Source organism: Diabrotica undecimpunctata, chromosome 9, assembly GCF_040954645.1.
Source record: "Diabrotica undecimpunctata isolate CICGRU chromosome 9, icDiaUnde3, whole genome shotgun sequence".
Lineage (NCBI taxonomy): Eukaryota > Metazoa > Arthropoda > Insecta > Coleoptera > Chrysomelidae > Diabrotica > Diabrotica undecimpunctata.
In genome coordinates, this window is record NC_092811.1 from 5,509,999 (window position 1) to 5,535,710 (window position 25,712).

Below are 25,712 nucleotides of genomic sequence, written 5' to 3' on the forward strand. Positions count from 1 at the left end.
ATTTCCTAACGTTTTTGAAAAAAGAAAAGACTTCCATGAAATGAAAATAAGGATGTCACAAAGCATCTGTATTGGATTTAATATGAAACTTTTTAAAATTTGCCGAAAAGGATTTAACTAATGTATAAGGATATTTTGTAATAATTTTGTTCTGTTATTTTACAGATTTGCGACATTCTTTATAAAAGAAATTCATTATTGCCGTTTCAATTTCGCTACACCATATTCCGTTGTTTTTAGGGTCAATACACCAAAAGCACAATTCTCCAATTAAGCAATTTGGAAGCATATTTAGTATCTGAAAATTGTCAGTGTTTTGGCAGAGATTTTCGTTTATATTAAGCGCAGATTAGGGATTTCATTAGTAGCGGGTGGTCTTTCAAGTTTCGGATACAAGCATATACAGTTGACAGCACTGTCGTCTGGATACGATTATAATTTTATTATTCTGAGGGGTAAAAACGGGGGGTAGAATGATCGTTATCAATTAAATTTGTATTATACGAGAGGTTGCTCTTGCTCTACAAAATATTCTCCATGAAAATCAATACGCTTTTCCATGCATTTGAACCAATTTTCGAAGCACTTTTTCCATTTGTAACATTTACAAATTCTTTGAAATATATATTGAAATATATTGAAATCCCCTCGTATATATTTAAAACATCGACAAATATTTTAAGTGTATTTCAGTTCCTATCGTACAAGTTAAAATACGCAAAAAGTATTTTCAATTCCTCTTAGCGTCGCCGAGTAGATATAAACGTTTTTATAGTTTTTTTATATTTCACAAGATGCGTATTTTGTCGGTATTCTGTGATCGAAGCCTCTTTTAGGATATTTTGCGTTGCCGTTACCGTTGTAAGTGTTTTGTTTATACCAAGATTGTGTGAATGAATTTTGAAAATAATTGCTCACTCTCGCTAAGGCTGGCCGCTGTTAAAGGCGTGTTTAGTTTTATTGGAGTCCGAGTTTATTTTCAAATTCGTAATCTTTTCGTTTTTCTTTTTTTGTCATGGAAATATAGTATAAAGTGACAGTAGCAGTTAAATGTGTAGTATTGAGCAGTCAATAGTTACAGTTTAAGTGAGGTTCCAGAAGGTGAGGAACAAGAATCGTTGTTTCCATCCATGTTTTGTTTCTCCCTGGTTGTCATTCCAGGCTTTTTGGCAGTTTGAAGATGAATTTGTTCCTGTTCAGAGATTTCCAATCCAGTTTTAACCCTCAAAAACTTTACTGCTTGTTTTTTAGTGAAATCAGGTAACTTTTTTTATGTTAAATTTTAAAGTCCAGATAGACATTTTTTTAAAAAATAATAATTGCTTTCATTATTTAAAAAGATAATTTTTATTTGTAATAATTTTTTATTTGCCACAGTTTATAGACCAGTAACATTTGTAAGTTTTGTTGCAATTCCCATGTTTAGCTTATATGTTGCTTTAGTTTATACATTAGCGGCGTCGATTTTAAATTACTAGAAGTCCTTCCTGTTGTTTTGTTTGTCCATTTGTTCCAAAAGACTTATGTAAACACCCCTTTGTTTCATCATTTTTGTAGTTGCCCCATTGCCATTCAACTTATCCACGACCCAGCTCTCCAAACAAACCCTGAATACCGTTCGCACAGTTTCGTTTGTTTTGCTTGCCCTATCTTCATCCCAATAGTTTCTGTCCCCAACTTTCAACCCCCATAATAATACCCTATGTGGTAGGCAAAATATTTCGTTACACATTCAGGTTGAGGTTACTCCAAAACATGGGTTTTGAAAGCTTCAACCTCTTCTTCGGGCATCGAGAATCATCACGTAGTTTGTTTTTGATGTGAGGGAATAAAAAAGAAGTTATTGGATGCCAAATCAGGACTGCACGGCAGATAACCCGTCAATTTGATGTTTTGGCCGGGCAAAAACTCTGTTGTACAGCTGGTTCCTAAAAAAACTGACATGACTCTTAGTAAGATTTGATCATTTTGAGCAGTGTATTTGATTGGTCTGACATTATAATATATTTATCATGACAGACAAATCATAAAATAAACAAACAAACAACAAACAATTGATTACATATGTTAATTCATGAATTGTTTTAATTATTAAGGTCTTAGTTTTGATATTATTTTGAATTCCTGCATTTTATAAAGAGTGTGATAGATTTTACATAAAATAGGGTTATTGTTATTATTTTTATTATTATTAAGGAATAAAACAAACGACTGAACTCAACAATATATTAAAGTAAGAATTGTAACCAAATTAAAAAATAACTGAGCATTATCAGAGGCAGCTAAATTTTTTAACATAAGCAGAACCACAGTTTTCGATTAATAAAAATGGAGGGAACAAGAAACTCTCGAAAGAAAGCGAGAGTCTGGAAGACCAAAACTATACTAAATTTAGATATGTAAAAATAAAATTAATATTTTGTAATATCTCCATCAGCATTGATAACAGCTTGTAGTCTTCGGTCCATATGCGTGAAAGGAACTATGAAATTGTCTTCTTCGGTGAGCTCTTCCCAAACCTGTTGTATATCATGCCACAGCTCTTTAGCATTTTGAGGTATAAAATTACGCCGATACAACAGTTTTATAATAACCCCCCCCCCCTTCCACACACATTCTCGATTGGGTTTAAATATGGACTGTAGCTGGGCCATGGTAAGGTTTCGATGTTGTTATTCTGGAGCCACTGGTTTATTATATTTGCAGTGTGAACAGGACAATTATCTTGTTGGAGAATAAAATTATTTTCTGGATACTGTTCTACACTGTTCTACTGTGGAAAACATGATGTTTTCTAGAATATTCAGATAAGTCTGCCCAACAAACCTGCCATCAATACGCCATATCATTCCCATTCCTCTAGATAAAATCTACCCCCATACATTGGCGCTAAAATGACCAGCTGCTCGATATCTATCAACATATAGAGAAATAAATCTATTATTATTTGAACTTTGATCAGATAAAAGGCATATATCGAGCACAGTTTAATTAAATCTTGCCCAAGTACTTTCGATCCCTAGATCATCTTCAGGGGCATCTGAAATAAGCCAAGAAACGTTTTTTTATAACCAAAGAAATTGATTGACTTCGATAAAAACTCGAAGTTTTACGGTTGAAAAAAGGTTTTTTATATGATTAACGTTTATAGACTTACTTCGTCAATTGTGGCCTATCCGGCAAGAACAAGATGTCATAAACATATAATTGTACATTACACTACACTACAAATAGACAAACAAACACTTTAAAATAATTTAAGGAGGGCTACATTGCTTGAAGAAGTCGGAGACAGAATGGCTCCTAATCTAACGGAAATGTTGGGGTGACATGTGACAAATGACAACTTGGATGAGCAGTCACAATCATAGATATGTGATCTGCACCTTTTACAATTCTATGAAACTAAGTATTGACCAAAAGTTCAACTGACACTACTATAGGAGGTCACTGATGAAATATAAAATTATATAGAATATTTTTAAGTAGATTGAATAATCCAGATCTCACACTCAAACATGTCTGTAATAATTAAGGTGTTAGTTTGAGAGCAACTGAAATAGACGAAAAGTAAGAATGCAAGAAGCGGACTAAACAATATGTTAAACAGTGGGTGGTTGACTACAATAAAATGGTCTACCAAGCACTATCTGTAATATAGAAAGGAAGAGATCTGACTATGTAATTAAAATACTAATAATTGAAAATCAAAATGGAAAGCAAAATATATAAATGGGGTGTAATCCAAGTAGTTCAGTTGAACCCACAGTCAATGGTATAACTATAAAATTACTATGGATGTGCTCAGTGCAGGAAGTCTAAACAGTCGAGGTGGGTCCCCCACGAGGTGAAGCTGTAATAAAGTTTTTAAAAATAGGTTTAAATTTAGTACAATTTAAATTAATTTGAGTATTAAGACAGTGAGAGTTTTCATTCGTTTCCCTTGTAATCTCCAAATCTTCCAATAAATCCAACTCCATATAGTTTTTCTTTCTACTAATGTCATGTAAGATAGATGAACCAGTGTTGATGTTAAAATTGTGTTTACTGGATAATAAGTGTTGACCAAAACTTGAAGAGTTTGGTCTTTTCAAATGTTCTGAAACTCTAGTGGATAACTTTCTAATGGTTCTACCTACATAAGAGGCATCACAATCATCACATTTTAATTTGTAAATACCACTTTTGTCAAGTGTGTTCATCCTATCTTTGGTGTTGATTAAGAAGGAACCTAAGGTGTTGTGTGACTTGAAGGAAATTTTGATGTTATCGATTGTAGAAGTAAAAAGTTTAGATATTTTATTGGAAATGCTGCTAATGTAGGTGAAGGAGAAATATCTGGTGTTATTTGAAGCAGTAGGTTGAAGAAAACATTGTGATGAATATGCAAGCTTTTCTGCAATTTTTAGTTTAGCTCTATTTAGAAGCTTATAGATAATGTTAGGATCATAACCATTATTGAAAGCAATTTGTTTAAGAGTGTTAAGTTCTGAATTAAAATTATCATTAGAAAGTGGAAATTTGAGTAACCTATGAATGTAACTGTTGAAAGCAGCCATTTTATGTTGGGTTGGATGATTAGATGTATCATGTATAACATGATCTGTTTGGGTAGGTTTTCTGTAAATATTGTACTCTAAAGAATCTTTATTACGGGAAATAGTCATATCCAAGAAATTCAACTTTTTATCAGATTCTGGTTCCAGAGTAAAAGAGATGTTGGGATGGAGGTTATTAAGATCATCCAGAATCTGTAAAGCATCATCTTGGGTTCCCTGTATGAGAGCTATACAATCATCAACATACCTTGACCAAAAAACTATTTTGTTGTTGTTGTTAACAAACTTCTGTTCTAAGCTGTCTAAGAAAATGTCAGCCAGAAAAGGTGATAGTGGAGATCCCATTGCTAAACCTGTTGGTTGTTTGTATATTTTTTGATTGAATTGAAAGAAGTCCTGATCCAGACAGAATTTAAGTATAGTTAAGATTAGTTTATCTTAACTATACTTAAATTCTGTCTGGATCAGGACTTCTTTCAATTCAATCAAAAAATATACAAACAACCAACAGGTTTAGCAATGGGATCTCCACTATCACCTTTTCTGGCTGACATTTTCTTAGACAGCTTAGAACAGAAGTTTGTTAACAACAACAACAAAATAGTTTTTTGGTCAAGGTATGTTGATGATTGTATAGCTCTCATACAGGGAACCCAAGATGATGCTTTACAGATTCTGGATGATCTTAATAACCTCCATCCCAACATCTCTTTTACTCTGGAACCAGAATCTGATAAAAAGTTGAATTTCTTGGATATGACTATTTCCCGTAATAAAGATTCTTTAGAGTACAATATTTACAGAAAACCTACCCAAACAGATCATGTTATACATGATACATCTAATCATCCAACCCAACATAAAATGGCTGCTTTCAACAGTTACATTCATAGGTTACTCAAATTTCCACTTTCTAATGATAATTTTAATTCAGAACTTAACACTCTTAAACAAATTGCTTTCAATAATGGTTATGATCCTAACATTATCTATAAGCTTCTAAATAGAGCTAAACTAAAAATTGCAGAAAAGCTTGCATATTCATCACAATGTTTTCTTCAACCTACTGCTTCAAATAACACCAGATATTTCTCCTTCACCTACATTAGCAGCATTTCCAATAAAATATCTAAACTTTTTACTTCTACAATCGATAACATCAAAATTTCCTTCAAGTCACACAACACCTTAGGTTCCTTCTTAATCAACACCAAAGATAGGATGAACACACTTGACAAAAGTGGTATTTACAAATTAAAATGTGATGATTGTGATGCCTCTTATGTAGGTAGAACCATTAGAAAGTTATCCACTAGAGTTTCAGAACATTTGAAAAGACCAAACTCTTCAAGTTTTGGTCAACACTTATTATCCAGTAAACACAATTTTAACATCAACACTGGTTCATCTATCTTACATGACATTAGTAGAAAGAAAAACTATATGGAGTTGGATTTATTGGAAGATTTGGAGATTACAAGGGAAACGAATGAAAACTCTCACTGTCTTAATACTCAAATTAATTTAAATTGTACTAAATTTAAACCTATTTTTAAAAACTTTATTACAGCTTCACCTCGTGGGGGACCCACCTCGACTGTTTAGACTTCCTGCACTGAGCACATCCATAGTAATTTTATAGTTATACCATTGACTGTGGGTTCAACTGAACTACTTGGATTACACCCCATTTATATATTTTGCTTTCCATTTTGATTTTCAATTATTAGTATTTTAATTACATAGTCAGATCTCTTCCTTTCTATATTACAGATAGTGCTTGGTAGACCATTTTATTGTAGTCAACCACCCACTGTTTAACATATTGTTTAGTCCGCTTCTTGCATTCTTACTTTTCGTCTATTTCAGTTGCTCTCAAACTAACACCTTAATTATTACAGACATGTTTGAGTGTGAGATCTGGATTATTCAATCTACTTAAAAATATTCTATATAATTTTATATTTCATCAGTGACCTCCTATAGTAGTGTCAGTTGAACTTTTGGTCAATACTTAGTTTCATAGAATTGTAAAAGGTGCAGATCACATATCTATGATTGTGACTGCTCATCCAAGTTGTCATTTGTCACATGTCACCCCAACATTTCCGTTAGATCAGGAGCCATTCTGTCTCCGACTTCTTCAAGCAATGTAGCCCTCCTTAAATTATTTTAAAGTGTTTGTTTGTCTATTTGTAGTGTAGTGTAATGTACAATTATATGTTTATGACATCTTGTTCTTGCCGGATAGGCCACAATTGACGAAGTAAGTCTATAAACGTTAATCATATAAAAAACCTTTTTTCAACCGTAAAACTTCGAGTTTTTATCGAAGTCAATCAATTTCTTTGGTTATAAAAAAACGTTTCTTGGCTTATTTCAGATGCCCCTGAAGATGATCTAGGGATCGAAAGTACTTGGGCAAGATTTAATTAAACTGTGCTCGATATATGCCTTTTATCTGATCAAAGTTCATTTATTCGAGCATTCAACCTTATATTTATTTATTATTATTTGGTCTATACATTCCAATTTTGCCATTTTTAGAAGATTGAAAAATTGTCTCATCTATAAACATTACCTTGTTCAAAAAATCTTGATTTTGCAGCTGATGGTTTAAAGCAAATATAAGTCTTGATTGCTTCTGTTGTGATGTAAGAGCTTTTTTTGCTGGAGTTCGGTACCTAAGACGCAATGCTGTAATTCTGCGCCAAGTTGTTGTCTTTCTTTCAGAAAACTGTGACATAATTCTTGCAGTTTTCGCATCTTCAAAAGGATTTTCTTTTAATCTCTCCAAAAGCGTACGATCTTCATGAGCGGTAGTGTTTTTGGTCTTCCAGAACCTTGCTTTCTTTCGAGAGTTTCTTGTTCTCTCCACCTTGTATTAATATTAAAAACTGTTGTTCTGTTTACGTTAAAATGGTTCGCTACGCAAATAGTGACAACCATCTTCTAATTTCACTACAGTTCTTGCTTTTAGTTCTTTGCTAGCATGTGGAGCCATTTTTTTAGGTTGAACAGAATAAGTTATCTGACAAATTTTAAGATTTGGCAGTGACAGTGACAGTATGTAAATAATAAGTATTTATCATTTAAAATACACTGCTCAATTTTCCATAAAATACGCTTTAAGAGTCGTATCCGTTTTTTTAGGAACCAGCTGTATGTGTTGATGTATGTGGGCTTGCATTGTGGTAGTGAAAAATGATTGTGAAATAGCATTTATATCAAAGAAACAAGCGATCGTTTATTTTATGTGCTTCTTCCACGAACAACTTTTGTTGGATTTGCTGTTTTGTTTCGGGATTATATGCATAAATCCATGTTTCGTTACCTGTGTAGATGTTATACACAGCAACTGATGCACCGCGATCCCATTTCTTCAACATTTCCTTGCACTGATTGACACGAACCTCTTTTTGACCTTTTGTCAGATTATATGGGATCCAACGTAGTTCGTATGATTTTTAGAGGTTTGACATTTTCGTCTCTGACACTAGAGTAATTTATCAATATAGAAGACCATCTTAAATAGTTAGTTGCGAAGGGGTACACAATTTTTTCTGTTTTTAATCTGTTCGGTATTATTAATTATTATCTTGATCATTTAAGCCATAAAAATTGTCAAGAAAATAAAAAAGCAGAGAATTGTAAAGGATTTATTGATTTATCATTAAATTACATTATGTTTTAATGCATATACACTTATATATTGTTGTTAAAAATACATCACCTAAGTTTTATTTCTGTTTACCATCTTTGTTTACTTGAAACGTGTTGTCAAACAGTACGAGATAAGTCTTAAAGTGCTACCAGGAGTTATATTATCGAATTGAGGCAATAAACTGACAATAAAACAAACGCTGTAAACTTAACCAATTTGTATTGAAAGGTAAATATTCATTAAACTTTACTTACACTTTATTTATTATTGAAAGAGTATTATATTGGAGTAATAGATCACTGTCAGGAGAAGAGTCAAGTATCTGAAGGATATTGGCTCTTAACGCGGTGTATTTTTAACGTAAAATCTAAAAAGAACTGTTAATACAAAATTTTAGGAATATTTTAAAATTTAGTCGAGCTCAGAAGGGTACTTTTCCAACGGAAGTAAACGAAGAGCAGAAAAAGATATGTTTAAAAGGTCCAAAAGGACACTAAGCATACCTAATAAAAGAGAAGAACAGCAAGAAGATAAATTCGACCAATTACTAAAGGAAATAACAGGAATACAGACTTAAATCACATACAGGCTATTAAAAAGTACTTTGATCAGATAAAAGGCATATATCGAGCACAGTTTAATTAAATCTTGCCCAAGTACTTTCGATCCCTAGATCATCTTCAGGGGCATCTGAAATAAGCCAAGAAACGTTTTTTTATAACCAAAGAAATTGATTAACTTCGATAAAAACTCGAAGTTTTATGGTTGAAAAAAGGTTTTTTATATGATTAACGTTTATAGACTTACTTCGTCAATTGTGGCCTATCCGGCAAGAACAAGATGTCATAAACATATAATTGTACATTACACTACACTACAAATAGACAAACAAACACTTTAAAATAATTTAAGGAAGGCTACATTGCTTGAAGAAGTCGGAGACAGAATGGCTCCTGATCTAACGGAAATGTTGGGGTGACATGTGACAAATGACAACTTGGATGAGCAGTCACAATCATAGATATGTGATCTGCACCTTTTACAATTCTATGAAACTAAGTATTGACCAAAAGTCCAACTGACACTACTATAGGAGGTCACTGATGAAATATAAAATTATATAGAATATTTTTAAGTAGATTGAATAATCCAGATCTCACACTCAAACATGTCTGTAATAATTAAGGTGTTAGTTTGAGAGCAACTGAAATAGACGAAAAGTAAGAATGCAAGAAGCGGACTAAACAATATGTTAAACAGTGGGTGGTTGACTACAATAAAATGGTCTACCAAGCACTATCTGTAATATAGAAAGGATGAGATCTGACTATGTAATTAAAATACTAATAATTGAAAATCAAAATGGAAAGCAAAATATATAAATGGGGTGTAATCCAAGTAGTTCAGTTGAACCCACAGTCAATGGTATAACTATAAAATTACTATGGATGTGCTCAGTGCAGGAAGTCTAAACAGTCGAGCTGGGTCCCCCACGAGGTGAAGCTGTAATAAAGTTTTTAAAAATAGGTTTAAATTTAGTACAATTTAAATTAATTTGAGTATTAAGACAGTGAGAGTTTTCATTTGTTTCCCTTGTAATTTCCAAATCTTCCAATAAATCCAACTCCATATAGTTTTTCTTTCTACTAATGTCATGTAAGATAGATGAACCAGTGTTGATGTTAAAATTGTGTTTACTGGATAATAAGTGTTGACCAAAACTTGAAGAGTTTGGTCTTTTCAAATGTTCTGAAACTCTAGTGGATAACTTTCTAATGGTTCTACCTACATAAGAGGCATCACAATCATCACATTTTAATTTGTAAATACCACTTTTGTCAAGTGTGTTCATCCTATCTTTGGTGTTGATTAAGAAGGAACCTAAGGTGTTGTGTGACTTGAAGGAAATTTTGATGTTATCGATTGTAGAAGTAAAAAGTTTAGATATTTTATTGGAAATGCTGCTAATGTAGGTGAAGGAGAAATATCTGGTGTTATTTGAAGCAGTAGGTTGAAGAAAACATTGTGATGAATATGCAAGCTTTTCTGCAATTTTTAGTTTAGCTCTATTTAGAAGCTTATAGATAATGTTAGGATCATAACCATTATTGAAAGCAATTTGTTTAAGAGTGTTAAGTTCTGAATTAAAATTATCATTAGAAAGTGGAAATTTGAGTAACCTATGAATGTAACTGTTGAAAGCAGCCATTTTATGTTGGGTTGGATGATTAGATGTATCATGTATAACATGATCTGTTTGGGTAGGTTTTCTGTAAATATTGTACTCTAAAGAATCTTTATTACGGGAAATAGTCATATCCAAGAAGTTCAACTTTTTATCAGATTCTGGTTATAGAGTAAAAGAGATGTTGGGATGGAGGTTATTAAGATCATCCAGAATCTGTAATGCATCATCTTGGGTTCCCTGTATGAGAGCTATACAATCATCAACATACCTTGACCAAAAAACTATTTTGTTGTTGTTGTTAACAAACTTCTGTTCTAAGCTGTCTAAGAAAATGTCAGCCAGAAAAGGTGATAGTGGAGATCCCATTGCTAAACCTGTTGGCTGTTTGTATATTTTTTGAGCTGAGCACATCCATAGTAATTTTATAGTTATACCATTGACTGTGGGTTCAACTGAACTACTTGGATTACACCCCATTTATATATTTTGCTTTCCATTTTGATTTTCAATTATTAGTATTTTAATTACATAGTCAGATCTCATCCTTTCTATATTACAGATAGTGCTTGGTAGACCATTTTATTGTAGTCAACCACCCACTGTTTAACATATTGTTTAGTCCGCTTCTTGCATTCTTACTTTTCGTCTATTTCAGTTGCTCTCAAACTAACACCTTAATTATTACAGACATGTTTGAGTGTGAGATCTGGATTATTCAATCTACTTAAAAATATTCTATATAATTTTATATTTCATCAGTGACCTCCTATAGTAGTGTCAGTTGGACTTTTGGTCAATACTTAGTTTCATAGAATTGTAAAAGGTGCAGATCACATATCTATGATTGTGACTGCTCATCCAAGTTGTCATTTGTCACATGTCACCCCAACATTTCCGTTAGATCAGGAGCCATTCTGTCTCCGACTTCTTCAAGCAATGTAGCCTTCCTTAAATTATTTTAAAGTGTTTGTTTGTCTATTTGTAGTGTAGTGTAATGTACAATTATATGTTTATGACATCTTGTTCTTGCCGGATAGGCCACAATTGACGAAGTAAGTCTATAAACGTTAATCATATAAAAAACCTTTTTTCAACCATAAAACTTCGAGTTTTTATCGAAGTTAATCAATTTCTTTGGTTATAAAAAAACGTTTCTTGGCTTATTTCAGATGCCCCTGAAGATGATCTAGGGATCGAAAGTACTTGGGCAAGATTTAATTAAACTGTGCTCGATATATGCCTTTTATCTGATCAAAGTTCATTTATTCGAGCATTCAACCTTATATTTATTAAAAAGTAGATGAAAGGAACTTTTAGGATTACAAACAATAAATACAAAAACTAAGACTAGAATATAAAATACTAAAAAAAGATAACGAACAAATCAAAGAGGAACTTGTGAATAAACATTATAAAAAAAATAATATAGGTCTGCTAACAGGTTGTTCTCTACGCAGAGTTGTACTAGTCTATCTCCCCTTTTGCTAGGTGTGATTCAAATCTCAGAAAGAATAATAATGCTAAAAATTCAAGCACGAAACTGTAAGAACTGTAATATTAATATGATCCAAGTCTATGCTCCCACAGCTGATGATCGAAAAGTTTTATTTAGAATTGCACAATACAATCAAGTTAACAAAATATAGATATATTACTTACATTTTAGGAGACTTTAATGCAAAAATTGGAGTAGGTACAGTTGTAAATATAGTTGGACAGTTCGGATTAGGAACTAGAAACGAGAGAGGAGAAAGGCTCATAGAATTCTGCCAAGAAAAGAATATGGTAATTGCCAATACTTGGTTTCAGCTTCTAAGAGAAGACTATATACATGGACGTCTCCTTCACATACAGAAAATCACATTGTCTCTCCTCTAATATATCTAAAAACTCTATAACCTCGGTTAAAACTTATCCTGGAGCAGATGTTAACTCAGACCATAATCCGTTAGTTACTGACGTGAAAATAAAATAAAAAGAATTGAACTCAGAAAACAACAACCAACAATTAATGTAAGAATGCTTAATGGAAGCTAAGAATGGAAGAGAGAAGGAAATATAAAGGAAAAGATCAACAAAAGTATAAAGAAATACAACGAATAATTAAGGAAAAAATCAAAACAGCTAAGGAAATCTATTTGATGAAACAATGTAAAGAGATGAACTAGAAACAAAATATAATATGAGAAATATGCACAAAAAATAAGAGAAGTGACTGGAATGGGTCGAAATAGACAGCAAGGACATATAAAAGACAAAAAAGAAGTACTACTAATAGATTTACCAGAGAAATTAAGACGATGGGAGGAGTACGTTAGAGAACGTTTTCAAGATGAAAGAGGTGAAATACAGAAAATAAGAATTAAATTCTTTAGAGAGTCAGAAGATCACGATAGATGAAATCAAATATGCTATCAAAAACTCTAAAGACAATAAGGCAGCTGGATTAGATAAAATACCAGTAGAACTGTTAAAACTACTTGAAGATGATAACTTGGAAGTATTGACAGATTTGTTCAACACGGTGTACGATACTGGAATATTACCACAAGAGTGGCTGAAGTCACCATTTATAACCATTCCTAAAAAACAAGCAGCAAAAGAGTGCTCTGATTATCAAACACTGAGCCTCATTAGTCATACTTTAAAAGTACTGCTGAAAGTAATACATAAGAGAATATACGAAAGGCTAGAGGAGGATATTAGCGAGACGCAGTTCGCGTTCCGAAATGGAATGGGTACTCGAGAAGGACTATTTGCCATCAACATATTGATTCAGCGATGTCGGGATGTAAACGTTGATCTACACTTGTGCTTTGTTGACTACAAAAAAGCACCTCCCCCCATTTAAGGGGTGCCCCGACCTGAGAACGATTTTCTTGTTTTTGTCTGCCATTTAGATTTGTGGGAAATATAATGGGGTGGTTTTCCCATCGCTTTCCCCATCGCAGTAACACAACCATTCAAACTGCTCCAGTCATGCTTGTAGTATTCCAGTTTCAAGCCGGTCCAGGATCATTTCCTCTGCGCCTTGAGCTGGTTCTAATGATCGCTGCTACCCTTCACCAGAGAGTGATAGGAAATAGGTAACTAGATTTTGCAAGTCATGCAGACATCATGCAGACAAGATTTCTTTCAGTAAATGATTGAGAGCAAAGCATGGCTCGCGTGGGCAGGGTTGGTTCCCTGAAGTAGGCCTATTCTCTACCGGAATCGTGGAAAAGTGCTACCCGCTACCTTGAAACCATTCTAAATTGGTGTTTTTGTTGACTACAACTAATGTTAAAATATGTAGAAAGAACAGAAAGAAGATATATTGACTCGTACACGTCATCTTAAGATAAATAAGAAAGAATGTGGCGTACAAAACCGAATCTATATAAAAAAATTACAAAATGTAACAAATATAAATCAGACGTACACCCGGAAAGAAAAGTACTATACGGTGACAGTCTGGGAATGGCTCGCGGCTAGACAAAACAGTGGAGATGGTCGTGCGGTCCACAAAACAAAAAAAAAATCCGAAGTTATATCAGGGGCGCCAGGTAAATTGGCCCACAGCCTTCCCTACGTTACTATTCAATAAACCACCAACTTACCAATAGGTTTACTACTAAAATACTAAGTAACAGTATACAACCTGAATAAATAAAAAAATAAATGAAATTGTCAGATTAGAATTTAGTCAATTTTAATAAATAGATTCCCAAGATAGTTGAAAATAAATACATACATATTACATATTACAATATTATTTAACTTTACCATAGGCTTAATAAAAAAATAATATAAAAATGCGGCTTCTGCTTGCCTAACAAAAATTCATAAGTTATTTCTATTTAACAGAACAAATTGAAAGGTAGGACGTATCAAAAGTACCGGACGCTAAGGGGTGTGCGGTTCAATACCAACCAAAAAAAATAATTAACGCAAATAGGACACCACGTGAGCTCAAGTGCGTGCGCAGAAAATAATATAAAAAAAAATAAATCTCAAATATATAACCCCCCCTTAGACGCAGTTTACAAAATTAAAATAGGTATGTGTAAATATTGAATTAATAAAATAAACCGCAAATTATCTTTAAAAAAAAATCTGTAAAGTATTTGTAAATATGAAAATAAAAACTAACAGCAAATAATCTTTAAAAAAACTATTGTATTCCGCAAACCAAATTAGACGGTGCTTAAATCTTCCGTTGAAAATTAATTATCGATCCATACCTCGAATTTTCATATACTTCACCGCGTGGAATTCCAGTTATAGTTCAGCGTGTCTTCAATCCAAAATCCCATACGATTGCCGATGTACATAGACTTGTGTGACAATGTTGAAAAGTTGAAAATTACAGCCAGATGGAAAAATACGAAGAAGAAGAAGCAGAAAAAAACAAACAAACCAACCAACCCCTTCTTAGCCAGATTAGGGGTTTGAAATATCCCAAATTGGACCGAAGCGTAGTCGGCTATTTGGACTCGTGATTAAGGCTAATTTCTTGATCTAAATGCGACTCCCGGTATTCACGTGTACTGTAGATCCGCTTTATTTAGCGAAATTGTGGATATTCCAAAAAAAACCCTTCCACGAAGGCAGCAAATCCCCTTGAATATCCACACGGTTCGGACTAGTCCAGATCCCACATGGAACAGCAGCAAAAGCAAAAAAACAAAATGCCGTTTTTAATCTAGCCCAACCTTTCAGTTACACCGTCAAACCTGGAATCACTTTCTTTCCGTCGTCTTTCCGAACACTTGACAACTTGACACACGGAGGTCACCGAATAATACCGAGATTCAAAAATTTCAATTTTATGATCCCAATTCTTCCAAGATAACTCTAGAAAGAACGATCTAAATTAGTTTCTTCACAAAAAAGAGGACGTGTTCCCTTAACTTCAGCACAATTTGCCAGACATTACCCCTATTTGAAAATTACTAATTTTATTTTCGCCACCTTGCTTATAATATATTATAGGCAACCGCTCTTACACGTCCTGAATTATTTAAATTTTGATAAAATAGAGGTGGGACTTTCTACTTTAAATTTGGAACGTAACAACACCTCCCTTTCCCAGAGGAAAATTTACGAGGAAAAACTAGACGAAGAAAATTTTCCCTCGCGCTAGCGACACACTACCTAAACTCTGAGCGAAGTCCACACAATCATCATCCACACCGTCTTCACCATGCGCAAGTACTTGGACAACGAAAGACATACCAATCTCAAACCACACGCACAAAGCAACAACTTACTTACAACACTTACTCCACTTCCACACAACAGTCATCTCTCATCGTATGAGATCAAGTAGAATAGTTTCAAATTCCAACGTCAATCTGACAACAGTGATTTGGTCGGTTACTGGATGTTGCCCTTATTCGCGACCTCCCAGCTCTGGGGCATCGCTAGTACTTCACTATACCTCGCATAACATGAGTCCATAAGAAACTCTCCACCATTCCACTCTTACTGATACTGCGAGAAACATCTACCGAAACAGTAGTGTAATTCCAATTGTTCATTAAAATAAAAATGAGATAGGTCTTCCAGAATTTAAATCCGTATACAACGAAATTTAGTGAATCATCCAAAACTAAGCTATTATAAAACAAGATTCACCAAAACATAATTATGTGGCTTCGAAAAAATCCCAATTAAATAGAATGGCTTACTAACATCAAAACAAATCCCAACGCCATATCATCGAAGACAACATATTTCTGACCAAACCTAAGTGACATTCAATTCCATAAATCAAAAGAAATTAAGGCTACCGCAACCCTACGACTTCGTATTGGCTACCTAACACAAAAAAAAAACGAATCGGTTGACCATCCAAATACATCCTAAGAACCGATCATAGCCAACACTCAGTCATCCTTCACGGACACAACAAAAAAAATAAATACAACCAATTTCAGAAGACTAACTAAATTTACTTAGACTAGACAAAACTTTGCTAGTCCGTTCTACTCCGACCTAAATCCTATCGGGATCACCAGTCGGGTTACTAATCCTTAAATCCTTAATATTCCAAATACCTTGATCCTTGCCATTTTCATCCTCTAAACTATATGTCCAGGGGGAAACTTTCTTCTTCACGAAGTAGGGTCCTATCCATCTAGGAGCTAACTTTTTCGTGAAATATTTAGCGGCATCTGACAACACAAAATTTCTCCGCCATACTGACTGATGGGGCTGAAATTCCTCTGGACGTCTCCGTAGATTATAGGTCTTCTCACACTTAGCCGAAGCTTTATCTAAACGTTTTCTAACATCAACAAATAATTCCTGGAGTCCACGCGATCGATTATATCCCATTTTAGCTACTTCGTCCTCCGGGTCTCCGAGTTTGTCCTTTCGGGAAAAATCTCGTCCATCCACTACCATCTTCCGACCGAAATTTATGAAGTAGGGATCTTGACCAGTCGACTCGTGGTATGCAGTGCGCGTAGCACATGCTAGTTTGGCCAAATTTTCATCCCACTTCCTATGGTTGTCAGCTATATAAGTTGCCATCATTGTTTTAAGGGTTCGGTTATAGCGTTCAGATGGATTGCACTGTGGATGATACAACGCATTATAACGAACTGAGACACCATAGGTTTCCATCATTTTCTTGAAAATACCCGAAGTATACTGGACACCATTATCACATAGTAACAGACGTGGAACTCCAAATACGAGAAAAACTTCTTCTTCTATTTTCTTAACGACATGCACGGCTTTTGAGGATCGCAACGGAAATACCAAAGAAAATTTACTAAACACATCCATTACCACTAAGATAAACTTATAGCCTTGAGTTGATCTTGGGAAAGGTCCCATAAGATCGGTTGCTACTATCTCCCATGGTTGAGTAGCTTTAGGTTGAGGAGTCATAAAGCCTTTGGGCTTACCTTGTTCCACCTTATGCATGGCACACAGTGAGCAACGTCCAACGTAACGAGATACATCACTCCGCAGTTTCGGCCAAAAATACTTCTCGTTAATACGCTTATAAGTTTTCAGGATCCCCATATGACCTGCTAAAGGACTATCATGACACAACTTCAGCACTTCCAATCGTTGACCCTTAGGAACGACTTCCTTCCAATTGTCCACTTCCTCGACCAAAAATCCATGACTGGGACGGATGTATTTATAAAGTTTGCCACCAGACATTCTCCACTGAGGATACTTCAAGGGATTAGACTCGATTTTTCTACAAAGTTTATCATACCAACTATCACCACTAGGAAGCGGTACAACCTCTTCAACCATATCAAGCACGGGAACTGACCGAGATAACAAATCGGGGACAACATGTTCTTTTCCTTTCCGATGCACAATCTTAAAGTCATATTGTTGCAATCTTACCGCCCATCGAGCTAATCTTCCAGTAGGATCCTTCAAATTTTGAAGCCATACGAGGGATGCGTGATCAGTCACGACCGTAAACGGAACACCCTCCAAATAAGGACGCAGTTTTTCGACTGCCCATAACACAGCTAAACATTCCCGTTCCGTCGTGGAAAAATTCCTTTCTTGACGCGTTAGTGATCTGCTCAGGAAACTAATTACTTCGTCACCATCCGGGCCTGGCTGCAATAACACGGCGCCCACTCCATATCCTGAGGCATCACATTGGACAACAAAAGGCAAATTGTAGTCAGGACAATTAAGTATCGGAGCAGAAACTAGACATTCTTTTATTTTCTGAAAAGATTCTTCACAACTCGGGGTCCAATTGAATTTTCTTCCTTTCTTCAATATCGCTGTAATTGGAGCTAGTAGTGTCGCAAAGGAAGGAATAAATCTTCGATACCAGGAAAATGTGCCTATGATGCTACGAACTTCCTTGACGGATGTGGGTGTTGGGATACGTAGCATAGCCTTGACCTTATCACCATCAACATGTAGTCCATTCCTATCAACCACATGACCCAAATACTTTAGTTCCGGTCTACAAAATTGACATTTATCCCAGCTAACGGTTAACTTAGCTTCTCTCAAGCGTCTAAAGACTTCCTCTAAGATCCTTACATGTTCTTCAATAGACTTTGTCACGATGACCACGTCATCCAAGTAAGTAAAAACATAGGGTTCCAACTCCGGACCGAGGACACGATCTATCAACCTCTGCCATGTAGCCGGGGCATTATGTAATCCAAAAGGCATTCTGCAAAACTGAAAAAGACCTCGACCAGGAACCGTAAAAGCAGTATAAGGCCTGGAAGCCTTAGCAACAGGTACCTGCCAATACGCCGACTTAATGTCTATGGTGGAAAGATAATGCGCGTTCTTCAATTTATTTAAAATATTAGAGATGTACGGTAATGGGTAGCCATCCCTCTCTGTTACGGCATTAAGCTTTCGATAGTCTACGCAGAACCTCCATTTTGGTTCTTCACCTTCTGGAACCTTTTTTTTCACCAAGAGAATCGGGGACGACCAAGCACTATTCGATCGCTCCACTACTCCTTTCGCCAACATATCTTCTAGCTCTTTATCAATATGGCTTTGGATTACTGGGGATACAGGATAGTAACGTTGTTTTATGGGTGCAGATTTACAAACAATCACATGCTCAGTGACATCAGTACAACCAAGAGAAGTGCCCATTAGTTCACGACTTCTATTAATAACTTCCTCCAATTGCGACTTCTCTGCATCGGTCAAAATAGTTTGACCTCGGAGATGATCCACTGAACCTACCATTGCTGGAGCGTCCGAAAAATACCATTCGTTATGCCTCAAATCTGGAACGATACCCATAACACGCCAAAAATCAGATCCTAAAATCAGAATGTGCGGTACGTCCAAAATAACTAATACTGGCAAGACACGCAAGCGATCCCTAACCATGAAAGGTACTAAACATTCCCCCAACGATTCACACATCTGACCATTCGCCACTTTACAAACGGTCTTCTTCGAAGTATCCAACTCTAAACCCAAGTTTTGTAAAAATTTCCAACCAGTTCTTCCTACAATGGTCTTTGAAGCACCAGAATCCAATAATCCCAAAATTTCCTTTCCTAAGACTTTAACTTTCAAATATGGACGTTCATCTCCTTCGGAATGATGTAAAATAAAGTCTAAAATAGGACGTAGGTTGGTCGAGTCAACGTCGGCAACACCTCTTCGACCAGTTAGGTGCGCTTCCTTCCGTTTCCCGAATTACACGAAGGACAAGTTCTGACTGTAAACCCTTCTTTCTTACACTTAAAACAGTGAACAGCCTCCTTCTTCATTAAACACCCTACTGCCTTATGGCCTGACTGATTACAACGATAACAGACTAAAGTCCTAAACTTTCCTCTAGCTGACTCCGATTCGGATGAAGCAACAGGACCCTCACTAACACTACTACAACTTTCAGCATCCACACTGATATAAGCTAGGTCCTTTTCCAAAGTATTCATTTTCCTACTATTCGGTTCAACATAGTTCCTAATACAATCACGTCTTTCCTCCATACTGCGACATAGAACACGAAGTTCCTCCAAGGTAGCTGGCAAAGGATCACGTAATCTATCTTGATAGAACGGATGCAAATTCCTAATAACTATAGACAATTTAACTTCCTCTGGAACATGACAACGCAAGCGATTAAAGTAACTATTCATTATTGCCAAGTAAACTCCAATAGTCTCAGACGAATGCTGAGTTCTCCTCCGAAGCTCTTCAAAAAGCGCTTCCCCATGGTGAGCTGACAGGTACTCCCTACGAAACTCTTCAACTAATTCAGCCCAACTCCCTACACGTAGACGAACATCTTTATAAAACTGATAGGCTTTATCCGAAAATAAATCTATACCTGATTCCAAAAGTATACTATCTGGTACATGACGAGCGAGACTCAATTCATTCACCATCTCAAAAAATGCAGAAATAGACATACCCCTAGCAGAACCTGAAAACTTTTCTATTCCCCATTTATGAGGAAGTATCATCCCAGAAGAAAAACTAGAGACAGACCCTGAAAAAACATTATTACCAGCTTGTGACATCGCTCCAGGAGAAGAAGCATGAACTTGTCCTACCCCTGCCTGAAAAGACTGATTTAAAACCGAAATCACATCGAGCGCTACTGGTACCGAACCAGATCCGATTGGATGCTGCTTATCATGTAAATCCTGTGACAACTTCAAAATCTCAGCAAGAAAGTCTGACTTAACAACCTGGGCTGCGTCTGCATCATCACCTGTTGGCAATGCCATAAGATCAATTCTCCCCAAGACATGGTTAATCTGTGTCCGCAATCTCAAGGACTCAGCACAAGTAGGAGTTCCGGCAAACTTTCCAACAGCCGTATTCAGCTCCGCAAGTTTAGTCTCGATTGCAGTTTTATCCTGTGAAAAGGTGAATGGGTGCTCAGGATATCTAAAGCTTTCATTTGCTGCCTCACGACTAAGTGCATCAGACAGACTAGACCTCATAGACTCAACAGTGCCAGTAGACACTCCACGAATTTTGAGTTCATATTCCAGTTCCTCTTTCCTTAAGTAGTTGGGTACAAGTTTTCGCACCATCTTGCCAAAGTTCAAAATTTAAAAAAAATGTATCAACCGAAAGGAGCAAATATTCAAACAAAATCAAGATATAAGTAAAAATATTAACACACAGGTACAGTTTACTTTATTAATGGGAGCAAACCAAAAGCAAAATAAAAGTAATAGTCGCTTTATTCAATCTATAAAATTTCACAAAAGATTTTCAAAATTTCATTGTTTCAGAACAAATTACAAGTCACAACATAATCTCAAAAAAAGATTTTACACTCCCTAACATAAGTAAGTTAAACCACAATGTAGAATTTCGAAGTCCAACTTCTCAAAAAATAAATTTGAACTCCAACTGAAATAGAAATATTTCAAAGTCCTAATATATCCATAATTCTTCTAAGTTCCACAACACCACTTCAAAGTATCTTCTTTTAAGTTCCATTTTTGGCTTCTTCCAACTTCACGTCACACAAAAAAAAAACTAGTAAGCACTTCTTGGCATACACTTCCACTAAACACGAAGTTCTAAGACTACTACTAAGTGCAAAACCAGTGGTAAAGTAAATAAATCAAAGTTAGTCAATTAAAGCCCAAACACGTTAGGTTAACTAATTAAAAGGAATCTACACAAGGGGTTGACAAAAAAAAGGTTAATTAATTAAGGGCCCCACGTTGGGCGCCAAAATATGTGGCGTACAAAACCGAATCTATATAAAAAAATTACAAAATGTAACAAATATAAATCAGACGTACACCCGGAAAGAAAAGTACTATACGGTGACAGTCTGGGAATGGCTCGCGGCTAGACAAAACAGTGGAGATGGTCGTGCGGTCCACAAAACAAAAAAAATCCGAAGTTATATCAGGGGCGCCAGGTAAATTGGCCCACAGCCTTCCCTACGTTACTATTCAATAAACCACCAACTTACCAATAGGTTTACTACTAAAATACTAAGTAACAGTATACAACCTGAATAAATAAAAAAATAAATGAAATTGTCAGATTAGAATTTAGTCAATTTTAATAAATAGATTCCCAAGATAGTTGAAAATAAATACATACATATTACATATTACAATATTATTTAACTTTACCATAGGCTTAATAAAAAAATAATATAAAAATGCGGCTTCTGCTTGCCTAACAAAAATTCATAAGTTATTTCTATTTAACAGAACAAATTGAAAGGTAGGACGTATCAAAAGTACCGGACGCTAAGGGGTGTGCGGTTCAATACCAACCAAAAAAAATAATTAACGCAAATAGGACACCACGTGAGCTCAAGTGCGTGCGCAGAAAATAATATAAAAAAAAATAAATCTCAAATATATAACCCCCCCTTAGACGCAGTTTACAAAATTAAAATAGGTATGTGTAAATATTGAATTAATAAAATAAACCGCAAATTATCTTTAAAAAAAAATCTGTAAAGTATTTGTAAATATGAAAATAAAAACTAACAGCAAATAATCTTTAAAAAAACTATTGTATTCCGCAAACCAAATTAGACGGTGCTTAAATCTTCCGTTGAAAATTAATTATCGATCCATACCTCGAATTTTCATATACTTCACCGCGTGGAATTCCAGTTATAGTTCAGCGTGTCTTCAATCCAAAATCCCATACGATTGCCGATGTACATAGACTTGTGTGACAATGTTGAAAAGTTGAAAATTACAGCCAGATGGAAAAATACGAAGAAGAAGAAGCAGAAAAAAACAAACAAACCAACCAACCCCTTCTTAGCCAGATTAGGGGTTTGAAATATCCCAAATTGGACCGAAGCGTAGTCGGCTATTTGGACTCGTGATTAAGGCTAATTTCTTGATCTAAATGCGACTCCCGGTATTCACGTGTACTGTAGATCCGCTTTATTTAGCGAAATTGTGGATATTCCAAAAAAAACCCTTCCACGAAGGCAGCAAATCCCCTTGAATATCCACACGGTTCGGACTAGTCCAGATCCCACATGGAACAGCAGCAAAAGCAAAAAAACAAAATGCCGTTTTTAATCTAGCCCAACCTTTCAGTTACACCGTCAAACCTGGAATCACTTTCTTTCCGTCGTCTTTCCGAACACTTGACAACTTGACACACGGAGGTCACCGAATAATACCGAGATTCAAAAATTTCAATTTTATGATCCCAATTCTTCCAAGATAACTCTAGAAAGAACGATCTAAATTAGTTTCTTCACAAAAAAGAGGACGTGTTCCCTTAACTTCAGCACAATTTGCCAGACATTACCCCTATTTGAAAATTACTAATTTTATTTTCGCCACCTTGCTTATAATATATTATAGGCAACCGCTCTTACACGTCCTGAATTATTTAAATTTTGATAAAATAGAGGTGGGACTTTCTACTTTAAATTTGGAACGTAACAAGAAGCTGTGAAATGTTTGTAGAAAACCTAATCATCCATCATCCAGCCTCAAGAGTCCACTACTGAACATAGGCCTCTTCCTCATGTTTCCAACCCCGTCTATCTTGCGCCGCTCTCATCCCGTTTTTATTGAGTCTTCTTAAATCGTCAGTCCATCTTGTAGGTGGTCGACCGACGCTTGTCTTCCCTTGGCCTTCATTCCAATAACCTCTTTGTCCATCGCCCATCTGTCATTCTGGCTATGTGTCCTGCCCATCTCCATTTTAGTCTGGCTATCTTCTTGATGATGTCAGTCACTCCGGTTCTTCTCCTGATGTCTTCGTTGGTTATTCTGTCTCGCAGAGTTATTGCTAACATGGACCGCTCCATTCTTCTCTGCGTGACTCTTAGTTTGGTAGCTGCTGCTTTTGTTAAGGTAAGTGTTTCTGCTCCGTACGTCAAGACTGGGAGGACGCACTGATCAAATACCTTTCTCTTTAGGCATGTGGGCAGCTCACTTTAAAAAGTTTCTCTCAGTTTTCCAAATGCTGCCCACCCAAGGCCGATTCTTCTCTTCAGTTCATGAGTCTGGTTATCCCTGCCAATCATAATTTCATGTCCCAGGTATTTATATCTATCTACGAGTTCTATTTCTTTCCCACCAATACTGATGTTCTGGTTGGGTACCAAATTGGTCATGATTTTTGTTTTCGAGATATTTATATTTAAACCTACATTTTCTGTAGCCACAACGAGTTCCTGTACCATCTCTCTTGCCATACCTAGATCTTCAGCTATTATAAGTATATCATCGGCGAAACGTAAGTTGTTTAGATATTCTCCATCTATTTTTATTCCCTTTGTCATCCAATCCAAATTCTTAAAAGCATGTTCTAGCACCGTATTAAAAAGTTTAGGTGACATTGGGTCTCCTTGTCTAACCCCCCGTTCTATTTTTATGCGATTACTGTTAGTAGAAAACCTAATGCAAATAATATACAAAACTTATTATACATATAAACACATCTACTACTCTTGGGAGTACTATGTCGTTCTTATCGCCAAATTAAAGAAAAAGCATTGAACTTGATGACTCACTATCATATCTATTTGTATAATTTATCAAATATCATAATTCAAGTTTTTTTTGTTTAAAGGAAACGTGTGATAAATAGTAGGTTCGATGATATCTACGATATTGTAAAATCCACTCGAAGATCCAACTTTTTATCGCACTTCTCAAACATTTAATTCTCTTTATTGACTCAGTCGGTATTGTTTACGGTGTGGATTATCATAATCACATTAATTTCTGAAGATTATATTGCGGTCGCTTATTCGGATGCCGCCAGTGCCGACCTAAGACAAAGTTTTTCTGTGTTCGCGAATTTAAAAGTTTTGTTGGGCGTGTGTTTTTGTTTGTTCTTGAAATTCTGATAGTGATTTGTAAATAGGCGGAGGAGCTACATTGATCAGCTTACGATACGGAAAAAGTGAGTGGTACTTTGTTTTGATCAACGAGCCTGAAATTAATTATAACCAGAGCAATTAATGAAATTAAACAAATTTGTAGTTAAAATTATTCTACAAAAAACCCTCTATGATATTGCTTTGATGTCATTCTATTGTAAAATTAGCAGAAAAAAGGTCCAAAAGAAAATTTGTTCCAAAATTTTTAGTTATTTTTGTTTATAACTTTTTTATTTATCATTTTACGATTAAAAGTAATGGAAATAAAGTTGTAGACAATTTAATTTGCTAAAAATAATTTTAAATAAAATTTTTGGATACAGCGCGAAAACTTTTTCTCATCCTTTTCCAAGATGGCGGCCGGGGGACAAGAGTTGCGACTCCACAAACTTGAACTTAAGCTTATAATTACCTTCCAAATACATCAAAAAAATTAAATTGCGTCCTCTAAGAAATGCACGCTAAGGAATAAAAAATTTAAGATTTCAATGGATTATTATGGCTAAACAAACTTTAAAAAGTCTCTCATTCCTTAGCAGGCCTAATACGAGTATAATCAAAATGTGTAAGAATCTCCTCGTTAACAATAAAATGTGCTACATAGAACGTAATAAGTCTGTTAGATAGATATAGCCCAGTCTGGTTAAAAAAAAAAGTATTGTTCTGAAGCTATTTTGTTGTGCCATTTTAAAGTAATTACTATTTAAATGGGAATAAGCCACAATTAAAGGTTAAAGTACGTTTATTGACGTTTCAATTTCCACTTCGGAAATCGTTCTGATTTCCGAACGAGAAATGAGAACGATTTCCGAAGTGGAAATTGAAACGTAAATAAACGTACTTTAACCTTAAATTGTGGCTTATTCCCATTTGAATAGTAATTACAATAAAAAAAAAGGTCGAAAAATTTTTCGCAGATATCTGAAGCTTTTACAAGACATAGGTGGGGGTTCCTAGATGACGAATAGATGAAAA

General features: G+C 35.2%; 1 protein-coding gene across 3 annotated transcripts in view; it reads left to right on the plus strand.

Moving 5' to 3' along the window:
- The window catches only part of LOC140449445 (vasoactive intestinal polypeptide receptor 2-like), a 482,093-nt gene that overhangs the window by 352,821 nt on the left and 103,560 nt on the right, over nt 1–25,712 (plus strand). For 2 of the 3 annotated variants that reach the window (XM_072542618.1, XM_072542620.1), the window contains exon 1: nt 24,542–24,760. The exons of the other annotated variant lie outside the window; for it this stretch is intronic. The gene's annotated coding sequence lies outside the window, so the exon portion shown is untranslated. Of the gene's footprint in view, nt 1–24,541; nt 24,761–25,712 lie in introns of those variants that run through there. 3 annotated transcript variants of the gene reach the window in all.